Below are 13944 nucleotides of genomic sequence, written 5' to 3' on the forward strand. Positions count from 1 at the left end.
GCAGAGGAAACGGAGCGGCGAGGTCACCCCTCCCCTCGGCTGCACGCCCCCGCCCCCGCCGCGCCAGAGCGAGGCTGGGCGTGCGGCGTCACGGCGACGGCCCCAAGCCGCGCCCCGGCACAGGCAGCGAGAGGGAGCGGAGAGGAGCGGTGAGGAGAGGAGCGGGCTCGGCCGGCGAGGCGGCGGCGGCTGAGCGGAGGCGCTGTCCGGTAGGTTGGCGGCAGGGGACAGGCGGGCCGGGCCGGTGTCCTGTGGGGAGAGGAGCGGGGTCTGGTACAGGTGGCGCGGCGGGGCGGGGACGGGCCGGTGGGGGCGGCGGCGGCGGCGGGTTGAGGAGGAGGAGGAGGAGGAGGAGGAGGGAGGGCGGAGGGGGGGGTGGGTAAGCGGCGGTGAGGAGCGGCGCGCTGTGAGGGAAGGGGCACGAGCCTGAAACATGGCGGAGGAGGAACTGGGAGCCGCCGCCTCGTCCGGCCTCAGGCGCGGGGGGACACGGCGGGGGAGGGGGCGGGGGGGTTGGGGGGGGAGCGGGGCGCTGAGGGGCAGCCGGGGCCGAGGGCCTGGTCCTGCCCTTCGCCGCCATCCTTTCCCCCCCCCCCCCCCGGCCTTCCCGCCGGTTCCCCGGAGCAGAAGTTGGAGCGGAAGCGGAAAGTTGTAACCCCGCGGCTCGGGGCCGCGACGTGGGGCCCGGCCGGGTGCGGGGAGGGGCGGGTTGACGCCCGGTTCGGCCCCCGCCGCGGGCGGGGAAGGGGACGGTCCCCGGCTGCCGCCGTCGTTGTCAGCGGGAAGTCCGAGCCCGGAGCCCCACCTAGTCCGGTCGTCGGAGAGAAGCTGCTCGTTCTTTCCGGCCGGTGTGTGGGGGCGAGGCGGGGAGGGGGGAACACACACACACACACACACACAGAGACGGGACACGGTCCGGGTGCGGCCGGCCGGGCTGACCGCCGGTGCTTGTGCCCGGGGTGGCCACGGAGCGGGACGAGCACAGGCAGCGTCGTGGGGCCAGCGAGTTCCCCTCCCTGCTTATCGCAAAATAAAAAGGAAAAGGGGGATGACAGGGATGTTCATCTCGTCTGAACGACCCCCCACACACACACCCCGCACACGCACCACCCGTGTCAAAGCGAATGGAAGAATTTGACTGGCGCTTCCTGCGCCAAACCCGTCTAATAAGCCTGAGAGACCTCGGACCCTTCTGTGTGTGTTGGGTGAAGAAGCAGTGGAAGGAAAGCAAAGTTTGCAGAGGGGAAAATAAAACCGAATCCGAGTGTTCTCGTCCTGGCCTCGGATTACAAAAAGAGGATAATAAACCGAGGTTTCCTTTAAAAAAAAGATCAGTGCGCTTTTACTCCCATTTCTGTCTTAAAGGGATGGGTTGTGCTGTGCAGGGTAAAACAAAACAAAGTCTTTTTCTGTACTGTTGTGGGGTGTGATAGTAAGGTAGTATGGTTCCAAGAGAGAGGCTGCTTCAGAGATGCCTAGCTTGAAAATTGCACAGGTCGTATGTGTGTTCTTGCATTTGATGTTTTGATTAGTGTAACTTGCTATTTCCAGCATATAACAGCTACATCTTAGCCCAGTGCAAAATCTGTAGACGGTGTATGACAAAGACTTTTCAGTACTCTTTTGCGGTAAAATATACATTGGAATTACTGTTATAAAAAAGAAGACACAAAACACTCTTCTTTTTTCATAAATTATAATTAAAAGGCAAAGAAGCAATTGCATTATCTTATACAGTAATCATTCAAAACCAAATGTATTTCCCTTTGGAAAGAGTCTCTTTTCTCCTCTATGGAAAACTCAAAAAATTAATCAAATTATCTCCTTTGGATGATTTGCCTCTGTGTTAAAACCACAGCTTTTGGGGAGAAAAAAACCCAACCAAACAACAAATTTGCTACAGTCAAGTGTTTTCGCTTTCTTTATTCATTGCATCTTTTTTTACTCTTGTTCAAAGTCTATCCTGTAGACTTCGTTCTAGCTAAAAATGAGCTGAGTGAATAGTGGAGGTTACCTTGGCTATTCATATCAAAGGCTTTGCAAATAACCTTTCTAACTAATTAGATGCAGTGTTTTATTCCTTGGTACCTGCGTATTTTCAGGGATGCTTCTTGTAGTGGTATGAACTACTTAAAGTTCAACTTGCAACTGCAGTTTAAAGCTTTATGATTATCTGTAGCTAAATAACTGAGTGTTGAGTTGTACTGGACAATATAAATGTCATGTATCTCTTGCAGCAAAGCTGATCATACTTAAGAGCACCTGTCTGCCTGGGGGTAAAGTAATCTGCAAAACAGAGCTGAAAGACTATAGGTGTAAAACCGGAACTTTTATACGGCAGGGGGAACCAATAGTCTTTTTACTGTCTGTAACTGTGTGTCTTGCTTCTATTACTACATACGTGCACCAGATAAGTTTTCTGAGTGGAATTAAAATTGTGCTATTTTGTTCCAAAGTTCTGCTGTAGGACAGTTCATCAAAAATAAATCTGAAGTGAGCCATGACAGTTCTCTTTGTGCTGTGCCAGTTTTGCAGAGTAAAACTGACTGTCTCTTTAATTGAGAGCCTTTCTGGAGCAGAGGCAAACAGATGGGAATCTAGGTGAGGGCCTACAAAAGGAGAAAGAAGTTACTTGTGTGGCTGAGGAAGGAAGTGTGCTAAAGAGTATACTGTACCTTGTGATCTAACAGTTAGTAAATGTGGCTGGGAACTAAAATAAACAGTTGTCCACCTATCGTCTGGGATGTGGGAAGTGCAAGTGTCATAGAAGTACTAGATGCTTACTGCTACAGTGCCAATCCTGTCATGCGCAGAGCTCTGCTAGCTGCTTGGAGTTACGTATGGAGAGGTGCTCCTAAGGGTAAGAGTATCTTAGAGATAAAAACAGGCACTCTGTTGTCCTTGGGTGTATGGTAAGAGGGTAGGCAGGTCCTTTATGAATTGGCCTAAGTAACACTTAGATGACTTTCAGATACCTAACTGACTTTTGAGAGTGTTGTTCAGGGTAGGCTCAAGTTGTTGTGAGTTTTAATCAAAATTGTTCTCTTAGTAAACAAATCTCTAAGCTTACCCTGTGCAACAGAAGTTCATGTTTAGCTCATGGTTGCAAGCACTGTCACTCTTTTGCCTCAGAACAAATGCAAAAGCAGACTGAAGTGCACCGTGTTAATGTCAGTGCGTTGAATCCCTGCTGAGTTGGGGCAGGCTTCTGCTGTGTTCTGTTCCATCTAGGTCAGGTAGAGGGATATTTTAGACAGCCTCCTTGTTCAGAGAGATTAGGGGAGTATCTGCAGTAACTACACCTTCATATTCAAAGGCAAACTTTGTTTTCCTGCTCAGACATGGTTAAGATGGTCTGTTTCTATTCTTGTTGCATAAAGCAGGGAAAAATGAAGTTTTTTTATTACTTGAATGCCATTACTAGGGGCTGGTTTTCAAGTTGACTTGAGTTTTCAAAGTTGTTCAGTGGTTGACTGCAGTAGAGCTTTAGTATCTCACTTAAAGCATCTAATGTATCACTTTCTCCTTGGGGCCTGTCAACCACGAGAAAGCTGAGTGGGACAGGTGTAGTAGAAGCAGTATTCTGATGAAGCTATGGCAGTTTGCTTGTAGTAGGCAAGCACTATTTGGAGAAAGTCAAAGACCTTGTCTGCTGGCACAAACTGTTTCTTCATGGAATCGTTGAATAAGGCTACCTTCAAAAGTGGCAGTAGGTTCTGGCTGGAAGCTCTCATCTCTTGAGCTTTAGAATGCATAAAGAAACACCAGACAACTAAAAGTGGAAAGGATTTCTTTATTATTCTGTGCGCCTGTTTATGTATGCTTTTGTGAGCTCCTGACATACTACGTGTTCGTCTCCTCTAGTGGCAAGGAAAGGGAGGAAGGCTGTAAGTGCCAGGCTGGAAATCTGCCTGTTAGGCAACTTTTGAAATACAAAATGATTTGGGGGCCCTCTAGCTATTCAGGATGCTCTTTTTCCAAGAGCAGTATTTTAATAGTAATTTCTACTACTGAAGCAGTAGGGTGAAAGTTACTATAAGATGGTACAGGAATGCGTGTAGCAGAGTTAAAGGAACTTTTTCGAGTTGAACCAGGAAGAAGAGGAGGCATTCGACAATATCTTGTACACTGTCCCACTCAGCTTTCTAGTTATTAATCTAAGGACTTGATGTTATTTGAAGTAAATCCCTGCCATGCAACTATGAAAAGAGACTGCCAGTTAGAGTACACATGGTTAGTTCATTCCTGGCTAAGGGAGGAAGGCCAGACCGTAGTGCAGGGGTGGGACAGCCTAGCCCTTCTAATGGATGCAGAGAAGCAGCATCTCATGTTTCTCTGCAGCCTGAGATTCTCTTCAGGGAACCCCTAGTTTCTTAGATCACTTCATATCATTCCTGCAGCTGTTGCAACACAGGAAGGTGTCCTAAATCTGAATGACTTGACCAGGTCTTCTGCAGAAAGGATATTGTGCGCCACTGTTATTCATGAAATAATTTTCAATATAACTCTAACTGTAGAGCTGTGAGAACCTTTATATGATTAAATTTCTGGACAGTATTGAAGAACTGGAACAGGCAAACAGTTTATTTTCATAACCGAAGACAAACTTAAAGCAAGGATCTTTAGTTATAATTCTTGTCTTTTTTCATAGAAACTCTGAGGAGAATGTGCTCTTTGCATCAAAATTTGTTGACGTTGAGGTGAATGTTACTCTTGCTTTAATTATAAGTTGAGTCTTGATTTCAGTAGGTAATCTGGATTAAAGGAAAAGATGTAGTTTAACAATATTTCCTTTAGTGTGGCTTCATAACTTTATGTGAAATTAGATGGTGAAAGTTTTCTCTTAAATGAATTTCCTATGTATTGCCCAGATAAGGTATGTTGTCTAGCCCCTCTTCAGTTACTCTAAAATAGCTTGTGAACACAGATAGTCCCTGCAACCGTTTCTTTTTGTTTCTCTGTATCGGTTGTCTTAGCTTTTGAAGTCTTGTCCTATTTTTTTCCACTCGATAGTCTCTGTTTCTGCAACCTAACCAGTCGTGCCTTCACTTTTTTTCATGTCTGCAATGAAGGGAAATTTCTTAAAAGCATTCTGCATATATCAGGAAGAAGCAAAAAGAGTACCACCACATCCATGTTAAAGATGAACTGCAGATGCACTTGAGTTACCTGTGTGGAGTTGAAGAGGGGAGGTACAGGAGACAGAAGGACCACCTGTACGTTGCTACATGTGGCACTTCAGCACTACTGAAATCAAAGTGTTTTCTGTAGTTGCAGGGCCAGACCAGCTACTTCTGTTTTTTTCTAAAGGTTTCCATATATAATCAACATTTATTTTATTTGAGACAAAGCTAGTTATGCTGAACAGTGCTTGGACTGCATCAGAACCCAGACAATACTGATAGTTAAGTTGTGCAGTTGTACAATCCTTGCTTGCAGTTAATCAAACTTCTATAACATCTGGCCTGATACTTCCCCCAAAAGTGATTCATTAGAAGACTAGTGGAAAGTTGCAACATGGTTTGTTTTTTCTGAATGTGGAGATGGGTAAACTGGAATGTGGAATGGAAGTAATCTTTAAGTGGAAGTTACCTAAGAATTTTACTCTCTGCAATACAGTCTTGAGGACTAGATTTGTTTGTGACATTCACACTTGAGGCTGAGCTATGCATGGCTATGTGTCCAGGCTTATGTGGTTAGTTAAGTGTGGGGGCAGCCCAAGGACATACTGTGCGGGAACCTCTTTTATTAATCTTGCAAATGTGAAGTGGTTACGGTGAATTGTTAGACATTGTAAGATGCAGGCAGTAACCCTCCTGATCTTTCATTGTGAAGCTACTTATAGGATAACATTCTGAAAGCTTGATGTACAAGATGACCCATAAGCATAGCCTACTTGGCTTCAGGTGATTGCTTTTGGCATACAATATTGCTGAAGGATTTTCTTGGGGTTGGGGAAGTGTATAAATTAATACTGCATGCAAAATCTTGACTCACGCTTCTGGGGTTATATTTATATAGTTAGTATGTATAACAATATATCATACTGTCTTTCTGTGACCCTTCTGACTTGTTTAAAATGGAGAATTGATGGGCAGTAGGCATTCTGTGAGTGTGGTGGTTTTATTTCCATTCAGGGAATGGTCCTTTTGTTATGTACTGTCTATTGTTTATATTGGTGCAAGCGTACAGAAAATGCTATGTGTTTTCAGGGGTTTTATGATGAGTGGCATCAGAAATGAGTTCTTGGCAAGTGTGGATTCACCTTCAGAGTTTTTGCACGTATTATACCAGCCCGTAGATGAATTTCCAAGACAGTTTTATATTGACAGTGTTCACTGAATATAAGTATACAAATTGAGACGCCTCGGACTTGTGTTCGTAGTGGACTGTGAAATGCTGTGTTCAAAATCCAACTTCTGCTGACATTAGTTATTTGAGAATATGCCATGCTTCTAGAAACTGATGCCGAATTGTCACCTTAGCACTTGGTGGAACCTAAGAGTCTGCGTAGTAGTCCTGTGGCATCAAGAAGGAGCACTGGAAGAGGCAAAAACAGCTGAGTGTCATGCTGGAGAAACAGTCTTCCATTTTTTTTGATACATCTTTTTTGATGTAAGAAGCAGGTTAGGCGGGATCTCACCAAAGAAGAGATACCCTGTTACTTGATATAGATTGTCCTGGGCATTGAGTAAGTTTGGAGGCCAATAGAGAGAAGTCCAACAAGCATTTGTAACTCATTTTTGTAAATGGATGCTTGGTCTTCAAATGTTCTTAATGTTGGTGTACGATTTTCTACCTGCTTTTTATATCTGAATACTAGAGAGAAACGAACATTTCTGAATGATGGCTATTTCTGCTTATTGTATGTTCTTACAGTTGTTACCTTTTTTCCTTTCTTTATATTTGAGCAAGTCCATTGCTCTTTTTTTCTGGTGGCTTTTTTTTTCCCCCCCCCGATCTCCCTAAACCTTTTATGTCAGAAAACGCCCTAAGCTAAACTCAGGTTCAGCCAGAGATCTCACATAGAAAACTTAAGTGTGGTAGCTGAAGTTCTGCAAAAACCGAGTAGCTGAAAGCACAGTTTTACAATTAAGTGCTTTAGACCACTGGATGTGCTGGTGTTTGGCATCCTTTTGATCTGTGTTGCTTTTCATCAAATGCTTAAGAGTAATCTCTGAAGAAAAGTGCTGTATCTGTGCAACTAGGAATGAGAGTGAGAAAATAAGAATATTTCATGTGAAGCCTGGAATGAAAAGATCAAGTAGGTTGCACAGTTTTATTCTTGAAGAAAGAAACAAAGAAGTCCATCTTCCTTTTCTGCTAGAAATCTGGGTCCTGTCTAGCCAGGAAGCTGATGAAGAAGCAACATTAAGTGCATGTTAGTTTGGACTTAATTTAACTACAGTAACCAATGTTTTCAACAATGTGCAGTCTTGCTAACTGAAGGTACATCCTGCTTCTAGCCAGAGGCAAGATCTTAAGATGCGGTTTGCAAATGCTTTTTTCAAAGACAAATATATCAACTTGAAAATATTTGTATTTTCAGGTAATGTAATTCTTCCATTACTTAATCTTATTGTGGACTACTTATTAAATGAAATTTGGTGCTGTCAGTTTCACAGAGGAAAGCTGAAGCTACTTTTCCAAGCTGAATGCTGAATCTGCTGTGACAGTAGAAGTGAAAATAAGGAACCATTCACAGCCTTATCTACAGACAGCTGAAGTCATAGATCCCAAGAACCTAAACAGAGGACGCACTGGGTAAACTGGGAGCACCCTAAGCAATGTGGAAATACAAGACTGTGGTTTCATGAAGGATAAACTTGCCTCACTGGAACAGTCAGACTAAAAAGTCATTCTTCCTCTCAGGCGTTGCCCAAAATATAGATTCTTTTGAGATGCATATATTTAACTTGCTGGAAGTAAAACTCTTCTTCAGTGAAAGATATAAGATGTAGTAGTAACACTTGTTCAAATGCTGTGGTGATTGTCATAGTCTAAATAATAGATGAACTCTTAGAAGACCAGACATTCTGATTTGTATTTAGAATAGTCTTCCCATCCAAACCTCTGGAGCTGATTTTAAATTTCAGTATGCTTTGGACATCTGCTACCTTAGCAAAGTACATGTTTGATTTAACTTAAAGCAAAGTGAGTCTTAAGGTATGACAGGTTTCTCCAGAAAATGGGAAGCTTTTGAAGTTGCAGAAGAACCAAAAGCATGGTCTAAGCAAGAACTAGAGTGATATTAAGAAGATTTAAATAGACTCTTGTGGAGACTTGATTAAACAAGTTTAACCCTCATTAATTTGGTAACTCTCTACTAAAGATCTAGTCCATGTAATAGAAAGTGGTGTGGGGATGAGTGTGATTCAAATTCATTTGGTTAAAATTATTCAGCTTTTCATGTAGGTGTCATTGTATCTATGAACTCAGGCTTGCAAGCATGAATTGCTTACCTTTGGGTTCTTCCTCATAACTGTCAGATTTTTCCCTCTCTTGGAAATTCCTGACCCATTAAATGAGACTTTTTGGGGGCTAAGATGCATCAGCTGCTCACAAAGCAGGTACAGAACTATGGCAGTTCACAGCTTGGCATGTCAGGATAAGCCAGGATTTGTTTGGGGGGTGGGGTGGGTGTTCTTTGTTTGTTTGGGGGTTTGGTTTGGGGGGTGTTTTTTGTTTTATTTGTTTGTTTTTAAATACCCTCATCTGAAGCTTGTGACAACCTACAGTTGCCTCAGAAACAACCAAGTTGTCTGTGCATCTGCATATGGGCAGAAGTGTGGAGGTCAACTTCTACAGTTGTCATCTTCTAGTCAAGGTATGTTTGTGAGTCGGATGTTTACTGAGGAGCTACCATTCCTAGGTTCGAGATGCTACTGCCTCGCTGCCAGAAACAGAACAGGATGTTCTGCCCGAGTTTCAGCCACTTCAATTAAGCATTTTGGACCTTTTATAGACCCACCTTCATCAGTAGATTCAGCTATAAAAGTTAACTGTGAAAAGAAGCAGTTAAGGTTGCACCTCCATTATTGCAGAGGTAGCAAAACCATGTGGCAGAAGATGGTAGTTATTGCCGGGTGTTGGTATATGCTTTTTTCAACTTAACCTCTGGACAGATGTCTCAAGCTTTAACAAAAGAACTGTTTGTGAAATTAGGTATAATTTGGGTGACTTTGAGTGACGTTTGCTGCTCACATTCAAATACCATGTTTCTATTAGGGAAGTATTGATTGAGAGGTCAAAACAGACATGAGTTACAATTACTTGGGACTTTGCTGGTATGGTTCATTTATCATGGAAGAACTAATTTTATTCCTGTTAATGAATGCTAGTAGCTAGTATTCTCAATTTGCATAGAACCAGTGTTCTTTCAACAGATAAACCTTCTAATCTTAATTAAAATGACGTATGGGAATTTGTAAGACCGCTCTCAGGCTATCAACCTGATTTGTAACAGAGTTTCTGTAAATCACACTATGGAAGGATACTTTGTATGTAAAGGGCCTACACTAGTCAGTCTTAAATGGCCAGTAACAAAAGATCATATAATGATGAAGGAAATATATATATCTGTGCATTGATGATGTGTTAGTAATCTAAACAGACCTGAACTGGAACTAAACTTTTAATAATGGAGACAGTCCAAGTAATGATACCTTGGTATGCAAGCTCTGGCATTACCAGGGGTGTATATGATATGCGGGTTATAGAGAAAAATAGACAGGAGTGACAAAAATTCTGGTGGTATTGGAATTGCAGTTGAACTGAGCATTGTCTTATGTCAGTAGAAGGAAACCCGATATAAGGCTTTACTGGTTCAGCAGCCAGTGTTGCAATCAGAGTACAGCTAGGATTGCCAGATGTTAAGCAGATATCACATGGAATTTGAGGCTAGGTCTTGTTTCTGCAACAGAAGTTAAGCTGCCTTTTTCCAAAGAATAGTATCTTAAGCCAACTGGCAAGTTTATTCTTGAAGTAACTTTCAAACTGCACGAGTGCATTTTTACAAGAGAAGTATCTTAACTCTGAAAATTTCCATGACTTACTTGTAATCTTGCTGTTTTTAACTAGTTTTGTAGCTTGACAGATAAATTTACTGTAACAGTTATGGGGAGAAACAAATGCTTATATCTGCTTTTAATCAGAAGGATGCATATCAGGTAAAGCATGTTGAGTATACCATGATATGGCAATCCATTGATCAATAAAAGTTTTAGAGCTAAATACTGATCCTTCTTTGCAATGACAGTAGAGCCAAATTCACAGCAATAAATTGCTGTCTCAGTTCTCAAAACTTGCTGTATGGTTGAACACTTAGCTTATGCATAGTGAGATATTGTAATGTGGTAATTATGCGTGCTCTGAATTTAATATACTTGTAGTATTTTTAAAAATCTGAGTGTTCTTCTTTATTTGTGTGCCTGGATTTTCTTTGGAAGCATAAAAAAACATTTGTAATTCAGTTTCTTCAGGAATTCTGAGATCATCGTTTTAGCTGGAAGTCTCACTGGTAGAACATGCACAAACAACTGTCATGGGGGATGGTGATGATTTTACAGAAATAGGGAGAAAATGCAAAACCATGGCAAATGGTCAACAAACATAAGAATAAATCTGATACATGCTACAAACTCCAGTTGAGGCTTAAGACTCTATAGCTTAGGTTTTATAAGGGACTCCAAATTTGAATTGACATATTTGAATTTTTGCACAAAGTTGAAACTTGAACTCAGTAAGTGTTGAAGCATAGCATATTTTTTAGTAGCTTAAGAATGTTCATTACATCACTTGCCTTGAAATGACTTCTTACACTTCATAGGAAACTACTGCAAGTTGCACATGCTTGTTAGTCTCTCGCATTAGGAAGCTTTCATCTTGAGATGTGTTTAAGTTTGTGTTCAGATTTAAGGTCTAGCTGGGAGTTAACTTGGACTTAAGGTTAAAAAAAAAAAAAAAACACCAAACCCCGCAACAACAAAAAAACATACTTTATTCAGCTATACTAATTATAGACAGTGGAACTAGTCTCACAAGCTGATGTTAGCTGCTTTGTGGAAGTTGTCCATGTGTGCAGTATTAATCAAGGTAACTCCCTTCAATGTAAGGAGAAATACTTGGTTAAGCTACCTCTGTGGGTAAGTGTCCCTGTGGGCAGTTCAAGGAGTAACATAAACCTCGGTGCTTTGGTTGTGCTGCAGTAACTTTTTCTCAGGTCTCTGCCTCTTTCTAGGGTCATTAGTATGATTTCATGTCACTGGATAAGCTTAATCACTCAGCCAGCTTTTTGAAAATCCTCTGAAGATTCTCTGGAATCAGTTAAAGTATTTGAATATAATTGAAGAAATATTTTTGTCCAAGAAAAATTGTTGTATTAGTGCCCAGAAGAACTAGCTTTCCAACTGGCAAAATAACTTGTATGTAAAGACAAGAAGCTATCAAACCCAGGTAAAAAACTAGAAATAAAGATTGCATCTAGCTTTGTTTTCTGAACAGTTGACTCACTTCCAAAGAGTCTGTGTTAGTAATGAAATAACTCTACTTCCAGAAGTCTTGAATATAAAAGTCTTTAATTAGACCCGATCAACTTTTCAGTGTATCTTGTCTTCAGAATTGATTTCTGAATAATGTTTTCTGTAAATAAGTGTGAAAGTCAGCTCTGGAGTATTTTAATTTCTTTTTTATAAGAGATACCACTTTTTTGAGTAAGGATTACCCGATTTGCTCTAATTGCTAAACTATCTAACAGTGGGTGAAAATGAACAGGCTTCTACTTTGGGTTATGTTGTCAAGGTGCTGTTTATGTACTGAAATTATTCTGGGAAAAAAAACCCACCAACCTTGGATTTGTGGGATAAGAATTTAGGACTTCCCCTTACATGTAAGTATTTGGGGAATATTAAGAACAGCACACATCCTGTCTTCTCTAATGAGTTGCCTCCCTGAAGAAGGGGTTCTAAACCAAGAGACTCAAAACTTAGTGGAATCTGAATGGTACAGACAATTAGAAAGATTTAGATGTGGCCATCTGAGACTGCTCTAGTACCAGAAGTGGGAAACATCTTGTCTGGAAAGACTTAATCCTCTGACTTTGGTTGGTCCTGTGACTGAACTAGAGCTATTTTTCCAAATGTCTGACCATTGTTGTCTTGTTCCATCTCAGGACGAGTATCTCCTCTCTGAGAAGCAGGTTTTTTTTCCTTGGCTTTTTTTCCCTCCACTGCTGATGGTAAGCAGGTAAACCAGTCAGTTAATTTGCTTCTTCTGTCATTCTAATGTTTGAAACTTTTTTTCTCACGCAAACAGTTGAGATTAATTTAGGAGTGCTGTTCCCAAGGTGGTTCTAACAAAGTGTCTCTTCCTTAGAGGTAAATGTGCTGGGGCCAGAACCATTATGAAAATTTTAGTGAGTACACAGCAACTTCACAATACAACCAGAATGTCAGGGTCTGAACAAGAATCATGGTGTCTGTAAAGTGCTGGATAATCATGATCCCTTCTGAAAATGATACTGCTTCTGGGAGGGACTATTTGTTTAATTCCATACCTGAACAACTAGTTCACATGAGCAAGTCTCAGGGATATCTTCAAGTACTGACTGTATTTAGTTTCATGTCTTTGGCCTGGGGCTGAGCTCCAGTTACAGCTTCATTTGGTTTAATATCACTTGGAAAGATTGGATTATTAGCTTTCCCATTCCTCAGACAGGTAACAAAGTTGAATCAAAAACCAAAATTTGAAGCTAAAAGAGTTGAAAGAAAACTAAATTATACAAAAAAACCCCAACAAACAAAAAAAAACACTTTCATAACTATCATGTGAATCCCAATTACCAATGTCATTGAACTTTCCTGAATTCTTCATTGTGTGGTTGCTTTTTAGGAAAGCTTTACAAGCAGTAAGTGTGCGGTTTCTTCATTCACTGCTAAAGTAGGGTTTCCTATTCCTCAACTTTCTTATCATCATCACTTTTTGGTTTGCCTTTTTCTGGAGATGTGCTTCAAGAAATTACTCAAGAAAATGTCCAGGAGGCACTTTTTCTTGGTTTGTCTGATAAGGGCAGAAGTGGAAAGCAAGGTCCACGTTGATGGTCCTTGACAGATACGGAGCTTTTAAAATACTTCATTTCCTGTGACTTGTCCTGGTTAACCTTTCTTCCTTCTGTTCAAATGGGTTTATTCAAAGATCTGCTCATCCTTCAAAGAATCTTTGTTGGAAAAAGTGGCCATGTGCATATAAAGCTCTTGCTCCTTTAGTTCATCAAGTACTTTAAGAAGCGTGCCATGAAGAAGTAGAATTCAGTTACATTAACATACTATGCTAATGCATTAATACGTGCATTAATTAGAAAAAGTAATATGAACAGACTAGTGAGGCTGCACAGACATGGTGGTTTTATGGACTGTTTCAGGAAGTACACAAGGCAGTTACTGAAGTGCCACTGGTAGTTAATGGAGGCAATCTGAAAGTGAGCTCTGTACTTTTGAGATGTTGTATACTTGAGACAGCATTAGAATGCAGCTTATGTGAAAACGCTATTTCTTGAAGAGTAGCTTCCCTCATTTTTCTAGCTAAATCTTGGATTAGACATCTCCAGAGTTCACAGTTATGTCAAATACCTGTGCATATAAATACTTGACTCAGCTGTTCAAGGCCCATACCGGCTCCAGTTAGGAAAAAGGCCTTACTTTTTGCATGCTTCCTATCCTCTTGTTCTTTAGCACCTGCATAGAGACCACAGTTTACAGTATTTTTCTGTGTAAAGATGGATGAGCAGAAAAATGAAAAAGCAAAGGAAGTTGGCATTGCTCTGACTCCTTGCTGCAGGTCTGTCACCTTAAAGGTAGCCAGCCTTCAAAGCAAAATTTCCCTCTTAAAATAGACTCCACTAAATGAAGAGTTTATTCGGTAGGAGTAAGTTTAAACTTAATTATCTTA

At 41.4% G+C, this 13944-nt stretch overlaps 1 protein-coding gene across 1 annotated transcript in view; it reads left to right on the forward strand.

The window, feature by feature from the left end:
• The first annotated feature begins 68 nt into the window (after positions 1 to 68).
• The window catches only part of RAP1B (RAP1B, member of RAS oncogene family), a 35156-nt gene continuing 21280 nt past the window's right edge, over positions 69 to 13944 (forward strand). The window contains exon 1 of the mRNA XM_049791921.1: positions 69 to 209. The gene's annotated coding sequence lies outside the window, so the exon portion shown is untranslated. The remainder of the gene's footprint in view (positions 210 to 13944) is intronic.

This window comes from Accipiter gentilis, chromosome 34 (assembly GCF_929443795.1).
Source record: "Accipiter gentilis chromosome 34, bAccGen1.1, whole genome shotgun sequence".
NCBI lineage: Eukaryota > Metazoa > Chordata > Aves > Accipitriformes > Accipitridae > Astur > Astur gentilis.